We start from the raw sequence: 20,870 nt of genomic DNA, 5'->3' as shown, positions 1-20,870 counted from the left end.
TTCTTCCAACCAAAATGCACACTTTGAAAACTTAGCGTACAATTCTTCCTTCCTCAATACTTCTAACACCTTTCTCAAATGTTCACCGTGTTCTTGGTCATTCTTTGAGTAAATAAGTATGTCATCAATGAAAACAATGACAAACTTGTCAAGGTATGGTCCACACACTCGGTTTATAAGGTCCATGAACACAGCTGGTGCATTAGTTAAACCAAACGGCATGACCATAAACTCGTAATGACCGTAACGTGTTCTGAAAGCAGTCTTTGGAATATCATCTTCTTTCACCCGCATTTGATGATACTCAGAACGTAAGTCAATCTTTGAATAAACAGACGAGCCTTGTAGTTGATCAAATAAGTCGTCGATTCTCGGTAGTGGGTAGCGGTTCTTGATGGTAAGTTTGTTCAACTCTCGGTAGTCGATACACAACCTGAATGTACCATCTTTCTTCTTGACAAACAAAACAGGAGCTCCCCACGGTGATGTGCTTGGTCGAATGAAACCACGCTCTAAAAGTTCTTGTAATTGGCTTTGCAGTTCTTTCATCTCGCTGGGTGCGAGTCTGTAAGGAGCACGAGCTATTGGTGCAGCTCCTGGTACAAGATCTATTTGAAATTCAACGGATCGATGTGGGGGTAATCCCGGTAATTCTTTCGGAAATACATCGGGAAATTCTTTTGCAATGGGAACATCATTGATGCTCTTTTCTTCAGTTTGTACTTTCTCAACGTGTGCTAGAACAGCATAGCAACCTTTTCTTATTAGTTTTTGTGCCTTCAAATTACTAATAAGATGTAGCTTCATGTTGACCTTTTCTCCGTACACCATTAAGGGTTTTCCTTTTTCTCGTATAATGCGAATTGCATTTTTGTAACAAACGATCTCTGCTTTCACTTCTTTCAACCAGTCCATACCGATTATCACATCAAAACTCCCTAACTCTACTGGTATCAAATCAATCTTAAATGTTTCGCTAACCAGTTTAATTTCTCGATTCCGACATATATTATCTGCTGAAATTAATTTACCATTTGCTAATTCGAGTAAAAATTTACTATCCAAAGGCGTCAATGGACAACTTAATTTAGCACAAAAATCTCTACTCATATAGCTTCTATCCGCACCCGATTCAAATAAAACGTAAGCAGATTTATTGTCAATAAGAAACGTACCCGTAACAAGCTCCGGGTCTTCCTGTGCCTCTGCCGCATTAATATTGAAAACTCTTCCGCAGCCTTGTCCATTCGTGTTCTCCTGGTTCGGGCAATTTCTAATAATGTGGCCCGGTTTTCCACATTTATAACAAACTACATTGGCATAAATTGCTCCGACACTACTTGCTCCGCCATTACTCGTCCCGACACCATTTGTTCCTTTCGTTCTATTAACCCCTGGTCCGTAGACCTCACACTTCGCCGCGCTATGACCATTTCTTTTACACTTGTTGCAAAATTTGGTGCAGAACCCCGAGTGATACTTTTCACACCTTTGGCATAGCTGCTTCTGATTGTTGTTGTTGTTGTTGCGGTTATTATTGTTGTTGCGATGATTGTTGTAGTTGCTGTTGTTGTTGTTGTTGTTGTTGGGCCGTTTGTTGTAGTTGCGATTGATGTTGCGATTGTTGGGATAATTGTTGTAATTGCTGTTGTTGTTGTATTGGTGATTCTTATCACCGTTTTCCTCTCACTTTCTTTTGACTTGCTTCACATTGGCCTCTTCAGCAGTCTGTTCTTAAATTCTTTCTTCAATCTGGTTCACTAGTTTGTGAGCCATTCTACATGCCTGTTGTATGGAGACGGGCTCGTGTGAACTTATATCTTCTTGTATTCTTTCCGGTAATCCTTTCACAAACGCGTCGATCTTCTCTTCCTCATCTTCGAATACTCCCGGACACAATAGGCACAATTCTGTGAATCGTCTTTCGTACGTGGTAATATTAAATCCTTGGGTTCGTAACCCTCTAAGTTCTGTCTTGAGCTTATTGACCTCGGTTCTGGGACGGTACTTCTCGTTCATCAAGTGCTTGAATGCTGACCACGGTAGTGCGTACGCATCGTCTTGTCCCACTTGCTCTAGATAGGTATTCCACCATGTTAACACAGAACCTGTGAAGGTATGCGTAGCGTACTTCACTTTGTCCTCTTCAGTACACTTACTTATGGCAAACACCGATTCGACCTTCTCGGTCCTTCGGTTCCATCAAATTCCAAAGGTTTGCAGGCAGTGAATTCTTTGTAGGTGCATCCTACACGATTTCCTGTACTGCTAGATCCAAGGTTATTGTTGGTATGTAGCGCAGCCTGTACTACGGCTATGTTTGAAGCTAGAAAAGTACGGAATTCCTCTTCATTCATATTCACGGTGTGTCGAGTAGTCGGTGCCATTTCCTTCAAAATAGTCAAATGGAACAAGTTAATCATACAGAATATTAAGAGTAGTTAATAGTATTTCGTAGCATAATATGAACTCATTTATAAAAGCTTTTTCTTCATATTAGCGTTTTATAAGTTTAAATTCGGGTAGTACCTACCCGTTAAGTTCATACTTAGTAGCTAATATACAATTCAACTACTACAATTCTATATGAAAAACTGATTATAATAATATTTCGCGTTCAAACTTTTACACAATATTTTACAAACTTACAATACCGCTTATTTTACATATAGCATGAAATATAGCACACAATAAATTTGATACAAGATGGTTGTGAAGATAATTCTAGCTAGTACACAAGTCGTTCAGCAAAGGCAATAAAGACACGTAATTCATACGTCCAGAAACAAGTCATGCATTCTGGTTTTACTAGGATTACTTCCCATCCTTGGTCTTGTGGAACATAACCGTTATGGCTGTTGATAAGACAGCGTGTTGTAACGTCGTCAAAGGGACGATGGTTACGTAATGTCCAACAGTCCCGTAACAATCTAAAAACCTCATTTCTTACCCCAATTACCGACTCCGTCACTTGTGGAAACGTTTTGTTTAATAGTTGTAGCCCGATGTTCTTGTTCTCACTTTGGTGAGAAGCGAACATTACTAATCCGTAAGCATAACATGCTTCTTTATGTTGCATGTTAGCCGCTTTTTCTAAATCACGAAGTCCAATATTCGGATATATTGAGTCAAAATAATTTCTTAACCCATTGCGTAAAATAGCATTTGGGTTCCCCGCAATATATGCGTCAAAGTAAACACATCGTAACTTATGGATTTCCCAATGTGATATCCCCCATCTTTCGAACGAAAGCCTTTTATAAACCAAGGCATTCTTGGAACGTTCTTCGAATGTCTTACAAACTGATCTCGCCTTAAATAGTTGTGCCGAAGAATTCTGACCGACTCTAGACAAGATTTCATCAATCATGTCTCCGGGTAGGTCTCTTAAAATATTGGGTTGTCTATCCATTTTGTGTTTTTATACTGTAAAATAGACAAGAGTTAGATTCATAAAAAAAATACTTATTAATACAAGCAATTTTTACATATATCATAAAGCATAAGCACACTATATTACATATATTACACCACACGAATACAACTATCTTATTCCGACTCGCTTGTTTCTTCTTCTTCGGTTTTGGTTCGTTTTGCCAAGTTTCTAGGGATATATGATGTTCCCCTAATACGAGCCGTCGTTTTCCACATTGGTTTAGAAAAACCTGGTGGTTTAGAGGTTCTCGGGTCATTGTTACAACTTAAGGACTTCGGGGGTTGACGATACATATAAAGTTCATCGGGGTTGGAATTAGATTTCTCTATTTTTATGCCCTTTCCTTTATTATTTTCTTTTGCCTTTTTAAATTCAGTTGGGGTAATTTCTATAACATCATCGGAATTCTCGTCGGAATCCGATTCATCGGAGAATTGGTAATCCTCCCAATATTTTGCTTCCTTGGCGGAAACACCATTGACCATAATTAACCTTGATCGGTTGGTTGAGGATTTTCTTTTACTTAACCGTTTTATTATTTCCCCCACCGGTTCTATTTCTTCATCCGGTTCTGATTCTTCTTCCGGTTCCGACTCTTCTTTCGGTTCCTCTTCGGGAACTTGTGAATCAGTCCACGAATCATTCCAATTTACATTTGACTCTTCATTATTATTAGGTGAGTCAATGGGACTTGTTCTAGAGGTAGACATCTATCACATAATATCAAACGCGTTAAGAGATTAATATATCACATAATATTCACATGTTAAAAATATATAGTTTCCAACAAAATTTGTTAAGCAATCATTTTTCAAGTAAACACGGTCGAAGTCCAGACTCACTAATGCATCCTAACAAACTCGATAAGACACACTAATACAAAATTCTGGTTCTCTAAGACCAACGCTCGGATACCAACTGAAATGTCCCGTTCTTATTGATTAAAAACGTTCCATATTAATTGATTTCGTTGCGAGGTTTTGACCTCTATATGAGACATTTTTCAAAGACTGCATTCATTTTTAAAACAAACCATAACTTTTATTTCATAGATAAAGGTTTTAAAAAGCTTTACGTAGATTATCAAATAATGATAATCTAAAATATCCTGTTTACACACGACCATTACATAATGGTTTACAATACAAATATGTTACAACAAAATAAGTTTCTTGAATGCAGTTTTTACACAATATCATACAAGCATGGACTCCAAATCTCGTCCTTATTTAAGTATGCGACAGTGGAAGCTCTTAATAATCACCTGAGAATAAACATGCTTAAAACGTCAACAAAAATGTTGGTGAGTTATAGGTTTAACCTATATATATCAAATCATAATAATAGACCACAAGATTTCATATTTCAATACACATCCCATACATAGAGATAAAAATCATTCATATGGTGAACACCTGGTAACCGACATTAACAAGATGCATATATAAGAATATCCCCATCATTCCGGGACACCTTTCTGATATGATATAAATTTCGAAGTACTAAAGCATCCGGTACTTTGGATGGGGTTTGTTAGGCCCAATAGATCTATCTTTAGGATTCGCGTCAATTAGGGTGTCTGTTCCCTAATTCTTAGATTACCAGACTTAATAAAAAGGGGCATATTCGATTTCGATAATTCAACCATAGAATGTAGTTTCACGTACTTGTGTCTATTTTGTAAATCATTTATAAAACTTGCATGTATTCTCATCCCAAAAATATTAGATTTTAAAAGTGGGACTATAACTCACTTTCACAGATTTTTACTTCGTCGGGAAGTAAGACTTGGCCACTGGTTGATTCTCGAACCTATAACAATATATACATATATATCAAAGTATGTTCAAAATATATTTCCAACACTTTTAATATATTTTGATGTTTTAAGTTTATTAAGTCAGCTGTCCTCGTTAGTAACCTACAACTAGTTGTCTACAGTTAGATGTATAGAAATAAATCGATAAATATTATCTTGAATCAATCCACGACCCAGTGTATACGTATCTCAGTATTGATCACTACTCAAACTATATATATTTTGGAATCAACCTCAACCCTGTATAGCTAACTCCAACATTCACATATAGAGTGTCTATGGTTGTTCCGAAATATATATAGATGTGTCGACATGATAGGTCGAAACATTGTATACGTGTCTATGGTATCTCAAGATTACATAATATACAATACAAGTTGATTAAGTTATGGTTGGAATAGATTTGTTACCAATTTTCACGTAGCTAAAATGAGAAAAATTATCCAATCTTGTTTTACCCATAACTTCTTCATTTTAAATCCGTTTTGAGTGAATCAAATTGCTATGGTTTCATATTGAACTCTATTTTATGAATCTAAACAGAAAAAGTATAGGTTTATTTTCGGAAAAATAAGTTACAAGTCATTTTTATAAAGGTAGTCATTTCAGTCGAAAGAACGACGTGTAGATGACCATTTTAGAAAACATACTTCCACTTTGAGTTTAACCATAATTTTTGGATATAGTTTCATGTTCATAATAAAAATCATTTTCTCAGAATAAAAACTTTTAAATCAAAGTTTATCATAGTTTTTAATTAACTAACCCAAAACAGCCCGCGGTGTTACTACGACGGCGTAAATCCGGTTTTACGGTGTTTTTCGTGTTTCCAGGTTTTAAATCATTAAGTTAGCATATCATATAGATATAGAACATGTGTTTAGTTGATTTTAAAAGTCAAGTTAGAAGGATTAACTTTTGTTTGCGAACAAGTTTAGAATTAACTAAACTATGTTCTAGTGATTACAAGTTTAAACCTTCGAATAAGATAGCTTTATATGTATGAATCGAATGATGTTATGAACATCATTACTACCTTAAGTTCCTTGGATAAACCTACTGGAAAATAGAAAAATGGATCTAGCTTCAACGGATCCTTGGATGGCTCGAAGTTCTTGAAGCAGAATTATGACACGAAAACAAGTTCAAGTAAGATCATCACTTGAAATAAGATTGTTATAATTTTAGAAATTGAACCAAAGTTTGAATGTGATTATTACCTTGTATTAGAATGATAACCTACTGTAAGAAACAAAGATTTCTCGAGGTTGGATGATCACCTTACAAGATTGGAAGTGAGCTAGCAAACTTGAAAGTATTCTTGATTTTATGTAACTAGAACTTGTAGAATATATGAAGAACACTTAGAACTTGAAGATAGAACTTGAGAGAGACCAATTAGATGAAGAAAATTGAAGAATGAAAGTGTTTGTAGGTGTTTTTGGTCGTTGGTGTATGGATTAGATATAAAGGATATGTAATTTTGTTTTCATGTGAATAAGTCATGAATGATTACTCATATTTTTGTAATTTTATGAGATATTTCATGCTAGTTGCCAAATTATGGTTCCCACATGTGTTAGGTGACTCACATGGGCTGCTAAGAGCTGATCATTGGAGTGTATATACCAATAGTACATACATCTAAAAGCTGTGTATTGTACGAGTACGAATACGGGTGCATACGAGTAGAATTGTTGATGAAACTGAACGAGGATGTAATTGTAAGCATTTTTGTTAAGTAGAAGTATTTTGATAAGTGTATTGAAGTCTTTCAAAAGTGTATAAATACATATTAAAACACTACATGTATATACATTTTAACTGAGTCGTTAAGTCGTCGTTAGTCGTTACATGTAAGTGTTGTTTTGAAACCTTTAAGTTAATGATCTTGTTAAATGTTGTTAACCCAATGTTTATAATATCAAATGAGATTTTAAATTATTATATTATCATGATATTATCATGTATGAATATCTCTTAATATGATATATATACATTAAATGTCTTTACAACGATAATCGTTACATATATGTCTCGTTTAAAAATCATTAAGTTAGTAGTCTTGTTTTTACATATGTAGTTCATTGTTAATATACTTAATGATATGTTTACTTATCATAGTATCATGTTAACTATATATATATCCATATATATGTCATCATATAGTTTTTACAAGTTTTAACGTTCGTGAATCACCGGTTAACTTGGGTGGTCAATTGTCTATATGAAACATATTTCAATTAATCAAGTCTTAACAAGTTTGATTGCTTAACATGTTGGAAACATTTAATCATGTAAATATCAATCTCAATTAATATATATAAACATGGAAAAGTTCGGGTCACTACATAATGCTACATGCTTTGATCACTAAACGTAATAATGACACACTTCCCGAGTGAACTAGTATCAGTAATCAGAGAAAGATTGGACGGAGTAAGAAAAGAATCCAGATGCAAAGATAATAAGTTACAATTTGGTAAAGGAAAATCAAAATCCGCAGCGAAAAGAAGAGCACGACACCTAGAAAGATGTCACAAATGCGGAAAATGGTCACATGGAGGTAAATGTTCAAATAATCAAACCTATTCAAACACCGAATTTGTTACTTTATGCAGAGACGGACCGTTCATATGTTTAGAAGAAAAAACACTGAATGCTCGAGGTTACGCCTATGTAGCTATGGAAAACCAATTAAACCGACTATCTTATGAATGGGATAGATCATATAACTAAGAATACTATCTCACAGGTAAGTCTGTACAGTTTTTATTTTTTATTTTTATTTTTAACCTTTTGATAATAAAAGCTAATTTGTTCGCTATAAAGTATTAAATTGGTATTGAATAAAATTAGGTTTGGCGACCGAAATTATTGATATCATACAAAAATTTATTACATCACTGCGAAATTTAACGTTTATTCTTAAGGTATAAATATCTTTAATCAATCAACCCAAAATATTTCCAAAATTCGTCATGAGTTAAATTAGGTCATGGAACCGAAATTACTTTACCGAAAAGAGGGGCGTATTTTTTTGATAATATTTGATTGATTAAAGTGGGATAAAAGCCAAAAAGATTTTTAATTTTATTTTTACCATGTTTTAAAATTAATATATAAAAATTAAAATAATATTATAAACTTTTTAAAATTAATATATTTAAAATTGTAAATATTTGAAAAAATTAATCTTTTTAATATAAGTTTGTATGTATAAAAACAAAAATATAATATAAGTTTGGTGTGAATTTATAATATAAATTTTTAATTAAGTTTGGTGTGATGTTTTAATTTTATGCATTTTAAATTTAAGTTTGGTGTGAATTTAAAAACAAAAATTTACTTTATTTCGCTAAGTTAAAAATATGATTTTTAAAATTCGTCGTGAGTTGAAGACTAGGTCGTTGAACCGAAATTGCTTTACCCGAGGGAGGGACGAGAACTTTTATTATCATTATTTTTAATCTTATTGAATTAAAGTATGCCAAAAACATTAAAAAAACCCAAAAATCTTTGCTTTTAAAACCGCGCTTTAAATTGACAAATTTTAAAATTTTGTCGAGAGACGGACTAGGACATCGATCCAAAACACCCTCGCTCCTAAAGGAAAACAAATTTTTAAAATTTAATTAATTATAAGTTTTATAAAGTATAAGGTTTTATTTAAAAAAAAAAAAAGGGCAAAACACTGTAGCCGGGTACCCATGCGATCGCATGGGAATCACCCTATACCTCCATGCGATCGCATGGAGGCAAATTTCTGGCCAGATCAAAACAGACAGCGAGTCTGTTCTTCAACACAAACACACACATTTACACGAACCAACCCCAAAATCCTCTCTAAAATTCGCCATTTTTCACCGTAATTCATCATTTTTCTTGCTCTAATCATGCCAAGATTCTCATTCTTCGGCAAAATGGTATAAATTACACCCCTAAACTCATAAATTTGCTAGTTTTTGTGATAAATTCTAATTTTTTACCTAATGTAATTTTGTTAATTTCTAGTGTAATTAGTGTTAAATTGTTAGTATTTTATGCATGTATAACCTTGATTGATGCTATTTAACATGATTTGAAGCCAAAAACTTCAAAATTTTTAGAAATCTAGGGTTTGTGTTCTTGAGCAATTTGGGGCTTTTTGATATAAACAGGTTATGGCCGATTTTTGTCATGAATTATTGCTAAATTGAGTAGTGTAACATGTTTAGATAGTTAAATGATCCAAACATTGATCCTAAACATGATTTTTAGAGATTAAAGTGGACTTTTTAAGTCCAAAATTCATGAACTTGACTAATTTGATATATTTGCCATTTGAGACTTGTTTAATTATTAGTAATGACTATTTTGACATGTTATTTGAGTTAAATACTTATGAATTTTGTATACATTTTCATATGTGCTTATTTGAAAAGTGTAGAATTGTGAAAAATTGTGAAAATGTGTATAAGTTTAATTTTGATTTAACATGTTATAGTGATTGTTTTAAGTTGTTATTTTGCTAACACTAATGCATATTTGGATGCACAAATTTTGTGTTTAATGTGTTTTGCAGAAAGCCGATACGGGAGGTTCAGGAGCATCATCATCTAGACGACCAGCACCAGAACCAGAACCAGAAATGCAACACGAACAAGAACCATAACAAGAACCACAACAACAGCCTGATCAGCACATACCTTATTATGATCCGGTACAGTTTGTTGATGAATTCATAGTATTCCCAATGAGGCCGCCAGTAGAATTCCCAACGATTCCTGAGCACACTCTGCATCCTAATCTAAGATTTGATAGGAGATGGAGAGATTACGAGACACATCAAAGGAACAAATTCAAATTGGTAACAAAAAATGTAGAGGTGCCAAGGGTAATCGATTGGGCCCCTTTGGAAACGGTCCATCTAGCTGACCGTGTTAGACAGCTTTTGGTACAAAGGTATGGCAGTTCTTCTTTTACAGATTGGGAACGTCTTTTCACCATTCGTAGACCTGTATATAAGGAATGGTGTGTTGAGTTGATGAGTACTGTATCACTTGATACAAATATAGTTAGAATAGATGATAGAAGATTTCTTAGGTTTATCCTTGGCGGTAGGATGTACAGAATGTCCATGCTGGACATGGCCAGGGCCTTACAAATATATACTTCTGGAGAGTTACTATTACCCGATTGTACAAATTTGATTCATTATGGTGAAAGGGTAGATAGTAACTATGACGCTGACGCGATTTGGAGGCGTATGTCACATTTTGATGTTTTTACATGAGCAGGAGGACACTCCTATACACATATTGACAGAGCCGAGCTTCGTATTATTCATAGATTTTTAGCTAACTCAATTACACAGAGAGGTCACAATAAAGAAAAAATTACCTTACATGATTTATTCTACCTAAAGTGTATTCGGGATCCTAGAAGCTTTGTCAATATCCCTTACTGTTTTGCTTTTTATTTATCTAAAATGGTAGAGGGAATGCAGGACGGGAGTATAATAGGAAGAGGTATTTTTGTTACTCTCATTGGAGAGTATTTAGGTGTTGATAGGAACCAAGGGGGTCCATTACAGCTTTGTAGAGAACAGGTTGAGCCCTTAGGATTGAAAGTTTATGTGGGTGCTAAGGTATTGAAAAGTAGACGTAACCAGGCAGTACCCTATGAGGGATCTCATCCTCAGGTAGAGAGAGGCTCAGACGAGGAAATGGAGGAGGCGGAAGACATTAGGGATGTCTTTCGAGATGCTATTCTTGACGTCCACGTTCGTATAGATGAGGAAGCAATGACGAACGCGGCCAGACATAGTATGTATGAGCAGTGGAACTCCGAGCGAGTATACGAGGATTATAGGCGACGCCAACATGATAGCTGGGTAGTTCATCAGCACCAAATCATGAGCCAGCTATCATATCAGGTACCAAATAACTATGTACCTACTCGACCTGCTCATTTTCCGCCACACAGCCCCGATATCCGACCACCCTTTAACCGGTATGACTATAACCAAGCCTATCAGAACACCTATAACCAACAATGGAACCCACCTGATGAGATGAACTGGAACCCCTATCCAGACTGATTTGGTTCCATTTGGTTATTTATATGATTTTTATGTTTTTATCTTTTTACTTATTCATGTTTAAACTTATGTTATTGAATATACTTATGTAATCTTTATCATTTTTATTATTATTGTGTACTAATATTTCACATTTAGGATTTGAAAGTGGGATATTAAGTCCCATTTCAAATTGCCATGCATGTTTATATTTGTATGTATGTATATTGTAAATTGTACAAAACAGGGTAAAACAGCGCATTTTCAAATACTGGCATTAAGTTCAGCAAAAGCTACTAATTTTGACGACAAGATAAATGTGATGTAACAACAGACGGAATGAACAAATGATATGCACCATTTATCATTCAGCAAACAAACGCCAATATGTTTGGAAACTTTGGTAAAATTTAATCATTTTCACACTAATCACCCTCAATAATTTAAATTGTTACTGATTTCTTGCAAATGAGGGCATTGCAAGATCTTAAGTGTGGGAAGGGGTTAAATTCTTTCGGATTTTAAAATTTTTACTTTATACACTTGGTTACCATTAGAAATACTAGTAAAGTAGTAGTTGTATTAGAATCTAGTGCTCTCTGATAAAGAACAGCCCTAGTCTTATATACTGACTACCCAATTCTAGTAAAATTTTTCAAAATTTTCAATTAAATGAACTCAAAATCATGTTTATACATATTTATGAACGATAAAACTAGGTGTTAACACCGAAATTATTGTTACCTCAGAAAGGACATAAATTGAGAAACAAACCAAAATGTTAAAATTCATTTAAAATGGAATAGAGGACAATAAAAAGGAAAATAAAAACCAAGTGTGGGAAAAATTACCAAGTTATCTTAAACATATATCACATATTTCTGTAACAAATAATTGAAGATACTTTTGCTTTGGACTAAACTAAACAGTTTTACCCTATTTATTGTAATATATTTGAAAGAAAGATGGATCTACACGATGAATCAATTCCATCATTTAAAGGAAGTAAAGTCTTCCGAAAAAGACACGCGCTTCTTGATTTAGGTCATGAAGTTGTCGTCCAGACCAGCTGTAGGTTGACGAAAAACCTAGAAAAGTCATCACTAAAATCAGCAGGAAATCCACGGACCTCAGCATCAAACAGGGTCGCCAAGTGGTCAGACTTATCCTAACCATGAGAGGATCTGTCTCGTACAATGGGGGGCACCGTGCAAATTAGCTTGATAAGACTAATAAATCAGATCCCCAGAAAGGATAATCTCCTTTAAAGATCAAAAATCAGCTTTTAAGACTGATATTACTCAATCCTAGAGATTGACCTTAAAGATTGAGAATTACAAACTCATGGAATTCAATGATATCTAAACTCGAGCTTGAACGAGAAAATATTTTGATCAAAATTACAAACCGATTTGTTTTCTGAAAACCCATTTTTAATGCGTTCATTACCATTGAACGTAAAATCCTAGGAATTCACCTGGAATTCATTAGGTCACCTGAACCAAATCGGGTGTCAACCGTAAGAACGGTGGTTTCATAGCATGGTCAAAGACAGGACCTTGTGCCAGACCGAAAAATCATAAGGGTGAGCTTTACTATTGCTCCTACCAAGGATAGTAATTGCGTCCGACACGTTATAGACCATAATTAAAAGCATGTCAGGGGATATTGCCTTAACAGTTGCTTGTTCAAACGCTTTCCTTTACAACTGGATGGTAGTTTATCAAAAGGTAATATACGGAGCAAGTAAACTGGACGTGTTGCTTTCCCAATACAAGGTTAGCAAGTGGGTGACACAAAACCGCAAGTTTTGAGCTAAAATTTTCAAATCTGAAACCCACCAAATCCACAAAAATATTTTGCAAACACCGGTGAAGGGTTATTCCGGAAAACTTATCTAGGGTAAAAGCTAGATTTAATTTTCAAAAAAATCAAATGTTTTCATAAAGATCCAATTTCCTAAAGGATCTAAATTTTCATAAGTCATGTGAGACTGTAAACCACATCGTTACTACCATTGTTTATACCGCCGTATTGAAATCACTGATGTACAAAGTGTGAAGAATAAAGAAGTGATTCTAGTATTTCAAGACGATATTGCTTGAGGACAAGCAACGTTCAAGTGTGGGAATATTTGATAATGCTAAAAACGAACATATATTTCATAGCATTATTCCTCAAGAAAGACAAGCTTTTAGTTGCAATTGTTCTATTTACAAGTGATATTCGTTTAAATAATAAAAGGTGAAGACAAAAGACAGATTCGACGAATTGAAGACGCAAACGACCAAAAAGCTCAAAAGTACAAAATACAATCAATAAGGTTCCAATTATTGATAAGAAACGTCTCAAAATTACAAGAGTACAAGATTCAAAACGCAAAGTACAAGATATTAAATTATTCGCAAGGACGTTCGAAAATCCGGAACCGGGACCAGAGTCAACTCTCAACGCTCGACGCAACGAACTAAAAATTTCAAGTCAACTATGCACATGAATATAATATAATATATAATTAATTCTTAAAATTAATATATATATTATATTATATTTAAAAACCGTCGGCATAAAAAAACAACGACTTTTGAGTCTCCCCAGCTGGCCATGCGATCGCATGGCCTGGAAGGCATAAATCCATGCGATCGCATGGTGCACAGTTCCAGCCCACATGCCTATAAAAATCGAGCTTTGGTGCACCACAAAAACACATCTTTTTCTTCTCCTCATTCAACGTATAATATTTATATTTATATTATAATTTTAATTTTAATTTATAATAATAAGGGTGTGTTAGCGAATGTTGTAAGGGTGTAAGTCGAAATTCTGTCCGTGTAACGCTACACTATTTTTAATCATTGTAAGTTATGTTCAACCTTTTTAATTTAATGTCTCGTAGCTAAGTTATTATTATGCTTATTTAATCCGAAGTAATCATGATGTTGGGCTAAAAATATTAAAATTGGGTAATTGGGATTTGTACCATAATTGGGGTTTGGACAAAAGAACGACACTTGTGGAAATTATACTATGAGCTATTAATGGGCTTTATATTTGTTTAACTAAATGATAGTTTGTTAATTTTAATATAAAGATTTACAATTGAACGTCCCTATAAATAACCATATACACTCGATCGGACACGATGGGGGGGTATTTATATGTACGAATAATCGTTCATTTAACCGGACATGGGAATGGATTAATAGCCACTAGAATTATTAAAACAGGGGTGAAATTATGTACAAGGACACTTGGCATAATTGATAACAAAGTATTAAAACCTTGGGTTACATTCAGTCGACATCCTGGTGTAATTATTAAACAAAGTATTAAAATCTTGTTACAGTTTAAGTCCCCAATTAGTTGGAATATTTAACTTCGGGTATAAGGATAATTTGACGAGGACACTCGCACTTTATATTTATGACTGATGGACTGTTATGGACAAAAACTAGACGAACATATTAAATAATCCAGGACAAAGGACAATTAACCCATGGGCATAAAACTAAAATAAACACGTCAAACATCATGATTACGGAAGTTTAAATAAGCATAATTCTTTTATTTCATATTTAATTTCTTTTATTTTATATTTAAGTGCACTTCTAATTATATCACTTTTATTTATTGTTATTGTATTTAATTGCACTTTTAATTATCGTACTTTTTAATTATCGCAAGTTTATTTTATCGCACTTTTATTTATCGCAATTTCATTATCGTTATTTACTTTACGCTTTAAATTAAGTCTTTTATTTATTTAATATTTTACATTTTGTTTTAACTGCGACTAAAGTTTTAAAATCGACAAACCGGTCATTAAACGGTAAAAACCCCCCTTTATAATAATAATATTACTTATATATATATATATATATATATATATATATATATATATATATATATATATATATATATATATATATATATATATATATATATATATTGTATTTTTATAAAATAAAACTAATATAGCGTTAAGCTTTGATTAAAAGATTTTCCCTGTGGAACGAACCGGACTTACTAAAAACTACACTACTGTACGATTAGGTACACTTCCTATAAGTGTTGTAGCAAGGTTTAAGTATATCCATTCAATAAATAAATAAATATCTTGAGTAAAATTGTATCGTATTTAATAGTATTTCCTTGTAAAATATAAGCTATTTTATATACATCTCGCATAACATCACATGGTCAAATGGTAATTGATTACATGAATACAAATTTCAAAGTTTTCGAGACTCAACATTATAGACTTTGCTTATCGTATCAAAATTATATAAAGATTAGGTTTAAATTTGGTCGAAAATTTTCGGGTCATCACACGGCTGACCGTGGAGTAGACCAGGTACCTTGTTTCGAAGAACAAAGGTACAGGGTATCCACGATCTGGCCTACAGTCAACCGTGGACCGACCGTGCTCCTTCAGTGTGTTTTTAAATGACTCTTCTGACTTATCAGTTTTGTGTATTGGTCGTTTGCTAGAGATAATGTAGGCTTATAAACGTGTGTTGTTCTATACCTTGGTGTAAGCACATGAGACTTGGTGTCATCATCAAAACAAAGTGTTTAATATTTGAATATTAATATTGAATTACTAACCAACATTCTCCTCCTTTTTGATGATGACAAACATATTTAAGTGTGCTTAAGCATATAATACAACACATGTGTTAACATCACTTACCATACACTTTCTCCCCTTTTTGTCGAAGCAAAAAGGTTAGCTCCCCTTGAAATGAAGCGCGCCCTAGAGTAATGCTCCCCCTTGAATAGTACGTAGCGGTTGATTATATAGCTCCCCCTTGAAATGTGCAATATAAAACTCATAGAAAAGATCATTAGTACACATAAGTCATAATAATAATGCATTACACATCTCAAGCATAAGTCTTAATCATGAACTAGATTTAACATAACAACCCACCCTTAAGACAATTCTAACCAACATTTTTAAATATAATTAGCATTGGTGTTGACGGCGTCCGAGATATCCGAGTCCTCAGAGTCGTAAGAGAGGATAGTGATAGGAGTAGCGATCCAAAAGGTAAGTGGAGTGGTCGACACCGAGCGAGAAATCTCTAGAGGAGTTATCATCCCTAGGTGGTGGAAGATGCGATTTAGGTGAATGGAATAGGCATGAGCAAATAAACTGAAATACCGAAACCGAACCGGTACCGATACCGAAAAGTGAAACGAAAGGGATTCGGTATCGGTTTCGGTTCCAGGAATCGGAAGTTTTTGGTTTCGGTACAGTACGGTACGGTTCCGATATTTTTTTTTGGAAAATCGGTATTTGGTACCGAAATTTAACATTCCAGATTTTATTCTTTATAATAGGCCCATATCATATAACTTATATACTCCGTAAAGATCTAGTTACCAATTAAGCTTTGATCGTTAATCCAACTAGACTTATAAACAATACGGGTGTCTTTAGCCCACGCAGGAAACTCCTATATATGTTTACATGAATTTTTGCTGAACTTTTTTTTTATAAACAAACAATGTATGCATGTATTCTGATAAGAAGTATGATAACGTGGCTACATATAGTGATGTTTGTAAGTGTTGCCGTTCTTTTCTAGTTTTTTTTTTTTAATCTTGATTTGCATTTTGCTTGACACACTATGTCAGTCTCTATATATTTCGAAGTCTTTTTACAGTATCAAACCAAATATTCACTGTTTTCAAACTTTACCACAACTAATATATATACTCCATGTAATCTAATATGCATGAATCAATGATGCAAATAAATCATCGATCTCCATCAAATAAATCTACATTGTTTGGTACCAAACGTGTAAATACTAAAATTTTCAGACTCATGATCGTCATCAAACTTTCAAAATAATCACACGAATGCAATTGACATACGTACATTACGTGTTACATTTTCATTATTTTTACCAAACAGACAAATATCAAATATGCAAATGAATCATACCACGTCACTTGTATTATCTACACAATTGTCAAAAAATTGCGGTACCAAGTGGGTAAAAAATCGAAAATACCTATCCCGTACCAGTACCGAAACTGGTACCGTATTGAAATTTTGGTACGGTTTCGGTTTTCCATTTTACCCAAATTCGGTACCGGTACTAACCGGTTCCGGTATAGTTCAGAACGGTTTTGAACCGATCTCATCCCTAGAATGGAATAAGGAAGCGGGCGATTAGGAAGATTTTGAAGAGTTCCCATTCGTTGAGTTACAACAAAGGCTAGGTTTATGGCCTCGTTTGAAAGAAAGGACCATAGGATGGCTACCTCAATTCGAGAGATGATAAACCGAATTCTCCCTACAAAAGATTTTGTGTCGGATGATGAATATAAGGAGTTGAAGATCATGTCGGATCTCGGAATCTTGAATACGAATGCGGAGATTGATACTTTGAGGTGCTTTTGAATGAGTAATGGTATAAAGTACTTCTTGTACGGGATAAGTTGGTCTCATGACCCGGAAATTTTCGACTAATTTTAAACCGAACTCTCGATACAATTTAATATTTTTGACACGATAAGAAAAGTCTGTTAGGTTGAGTCTCAAAATTTTTTAACTATTTCTTATATTCATTTGACCTTTGACTATTTTCGACGATTCACGAACAAATGTGTGTAAATAAATATGTAAATATATATAGATATATTTATAAATAAAAGTGTATATATATTAATGTGATTTAATAAAATATAATTTAATCATTAGAATTAAAAAAAACATAAAATAATATACAAAATAATTAAGTGTTATTAAAATAAATGTATATATATATATATATATATATATATATATGAAATATATACTTAATTGATAATTATGTATATTGTTATATATTAAAATGTATAATATTCAATATATGATATGTAATTAATAAGTACTACATAAATATTAATATTGATATTGATATCGGTATTATAAGTATTATCATTTTAATCAAATATATAGATATAAGATTTGATACATTTAATTTGTTATATTATTATTATTACTTATATTATTGTTATCATTATTAATGTTATTAATATCATAATTATTATTAATAACTATTATTGTACCTGGTATTGAGATTATTATTATTATTCTTATTATTAATAATATTAAAAGTATTATTATAATTAATATATCATAATTACTAATTATTAATATTATTATTTTCAATATATAACATAGATATGAAGTTGATATGTATAAATTGTTATAGTATTATTATCTCCATTATTATTATTACCAGTATTTTTTTTATTATCTGTAATATTTTATTTGAATTAATATATTTTAATTACTAACTATTAATAATAATTATAGAAAAATAGTGGAATAATTATAATCTGTTAAGCATCACTATCTGATTGAATTCTGTATCTTATTTTGTCTTCCTAATTGAATCAAAAATATCTAATAATCACTCTATATAATATATAAGAACGTGTATGATCTGATAGGAATCAACCTTTAATATAATAATTCTGTCAGATACAAATTATTAGATACTGAGATCAAAATGTAGTACGAATCTGTTATCGATCACAATCCACTTTTAATTCTTCTTCTTCTTTCCCTGCTCACGAAATTCACTCTGTCGACTCCAAATCACTACAAAACAACTGCGGGTACAATGCAGTTAGATATCAAAATCAGCTTTAATCTCCTATCCCTTTTTTTCTCTGTTCTATGCGCCACGAATGTCAACTTCATTCACTGAAAAACAATTCTGATATAGTTCCAATCAAGTATTCGATTACCGTCAATAATATTATGAATACTGTATATATATATATATATATATATATATATATATATATATATATACATACATATATATATATATATATATATATATATATATATATATATATATATATATATATATATATATATTCACATAAGTATGTACACATAAGAATATAGGATAGATATATACATAAGTTTAGACTTACAGAGAGTCATAAATGAAACACCCTTACAAAATATCATCCACCTCTGTCATCTTCACACTTTAACAACCATACTAATCACGTTCCATGTTTCTGAGGTTTTGTCCCGATTATTGATTGAACCAAGAAACCACTACGACCATTACATCTCAACACCCATAATCGTTTACTATTATTATTCTTGTAGTGATCGACCACCACAACCTTACAAATTAAACACCATCTTTTTGTTAATCGAGAACCAACTTCAGACCATCTCCAACCACCTTAAACTACTGCTGCAGGTTTCTATTTTGATCACACTCAAAACCATCACGATCTCTCTCTAAATATCTCTCCCTCTCCTATTTTTTTACAACTCGCATACACTTCTGTCCCCAGGTTTCTGGCTATTAAAAACAGCTACAAATCACAACCACCGAAGCACAAATTGCTGCTGTAATGCTTTCCTATTTCTGTTTCTTCCTCGCATCATGATCATGTCTCACACCCGTCACCACCACCAACTGTTTCTTCTGTTTCGGTTTCTATTAAATAACGAGGGTGAAGGTGAGTAAAAATGATGATGATAATTGAAACATAATAATTGAGAATGTGAGCAACTAAGAATGTTTTAGGTGTGCAGTTAGTTCTTAAAAGGAGTACGTCCAACCCAAAAGGAATGTGGCCGACATATACCATCCCTTTAAGCTAGTGGACGAATTTTTTTTTAGTTTAAAGTTGATACAGGAACATGATTGATCAGTACAATAATATTGTGGGATAACATACATGTTGAAGATTTTTTTATCTTACACCCACCATCAAATAATTAAAGGATGAAACTCGAATTGGATGTCGAGCTGTAAAGGGGAAATTAGGTGATCAGTATTTTTTTAGCATAAACCGAAAACCCTTTTGGACTTATGAAAACAGATTAGTTTGATGACCCGTAAGAAATTCCCCTTGTTTGTTGCTCGTTTCCTTGCTGCTGCTATCGTGTATATCTTTTTGTTTGTGGCCAACAACCGCTAACCAAGACCACCCACTTGTGCAACATATGATTAAAAATTAGGACAAGCTGGGAAATTAGTAAATGATGATGATAATATTAAAATACCGAATGCAATAATAATAAGATGGCTCGCTGGTGAGGTTTCGGTAGTGGAAGAAAGTAATGATGATGTCGATAGTAAAAGATTGATAATCGTAATAGATGACTGCGTATTGGGTGTTTCTGTTCTTATAAACTTCGAACGCCAGATAACCAAGGATTTTTGTTATACTGAGTTTCCTTTGGGCCATTATCTATTAGTTGGGCTTATAGGGTTTAGTAAATAAATGTTGGGCCGTGAGTTTATTTGTTGGGCCTGTGGAGGGTTTATAGCGAAAGGATGATAGTTAATGATGATGAGTTATTATGATGAAGTTATGATTTTATGTACGATAACATAATGATGATGATGATATAGATAGTGATACGAGATATTACAGATGATGAGGTTATTAGTTTGTTTGTCCTCTGATCGAATTGTTTTTGGTAGGAAGAGAAGAAATGGAAACAGACTGATAAGGGTTAAATAGATTTTAGTTATTAATTAATACAGAAAAACGAAACAGCCGAGATG

Source organism: Rutidosis leptorrhynchoides, chromosome 8 (assembly GCF_046630445.1).
Source record: "Rutidosis leptorrhynchoides isolate AG116_Rl617_1_P2 chromosome 8, CSIRO_AGI_Rlap_v1, whole genome shotgun sequence".
Taxonomy (NCBI): Eukaryota; Viridiplantae; Streptophyta; class Magnoliopsida; order Asterales; family Asteraceae; genus Rutidosis; species Rutidosis leptorrhynchoides.
The sequence above is the reverse complement of the archived record's forward strand: the minus strand, read 5'-3'. Positions refer to the sequence as shown.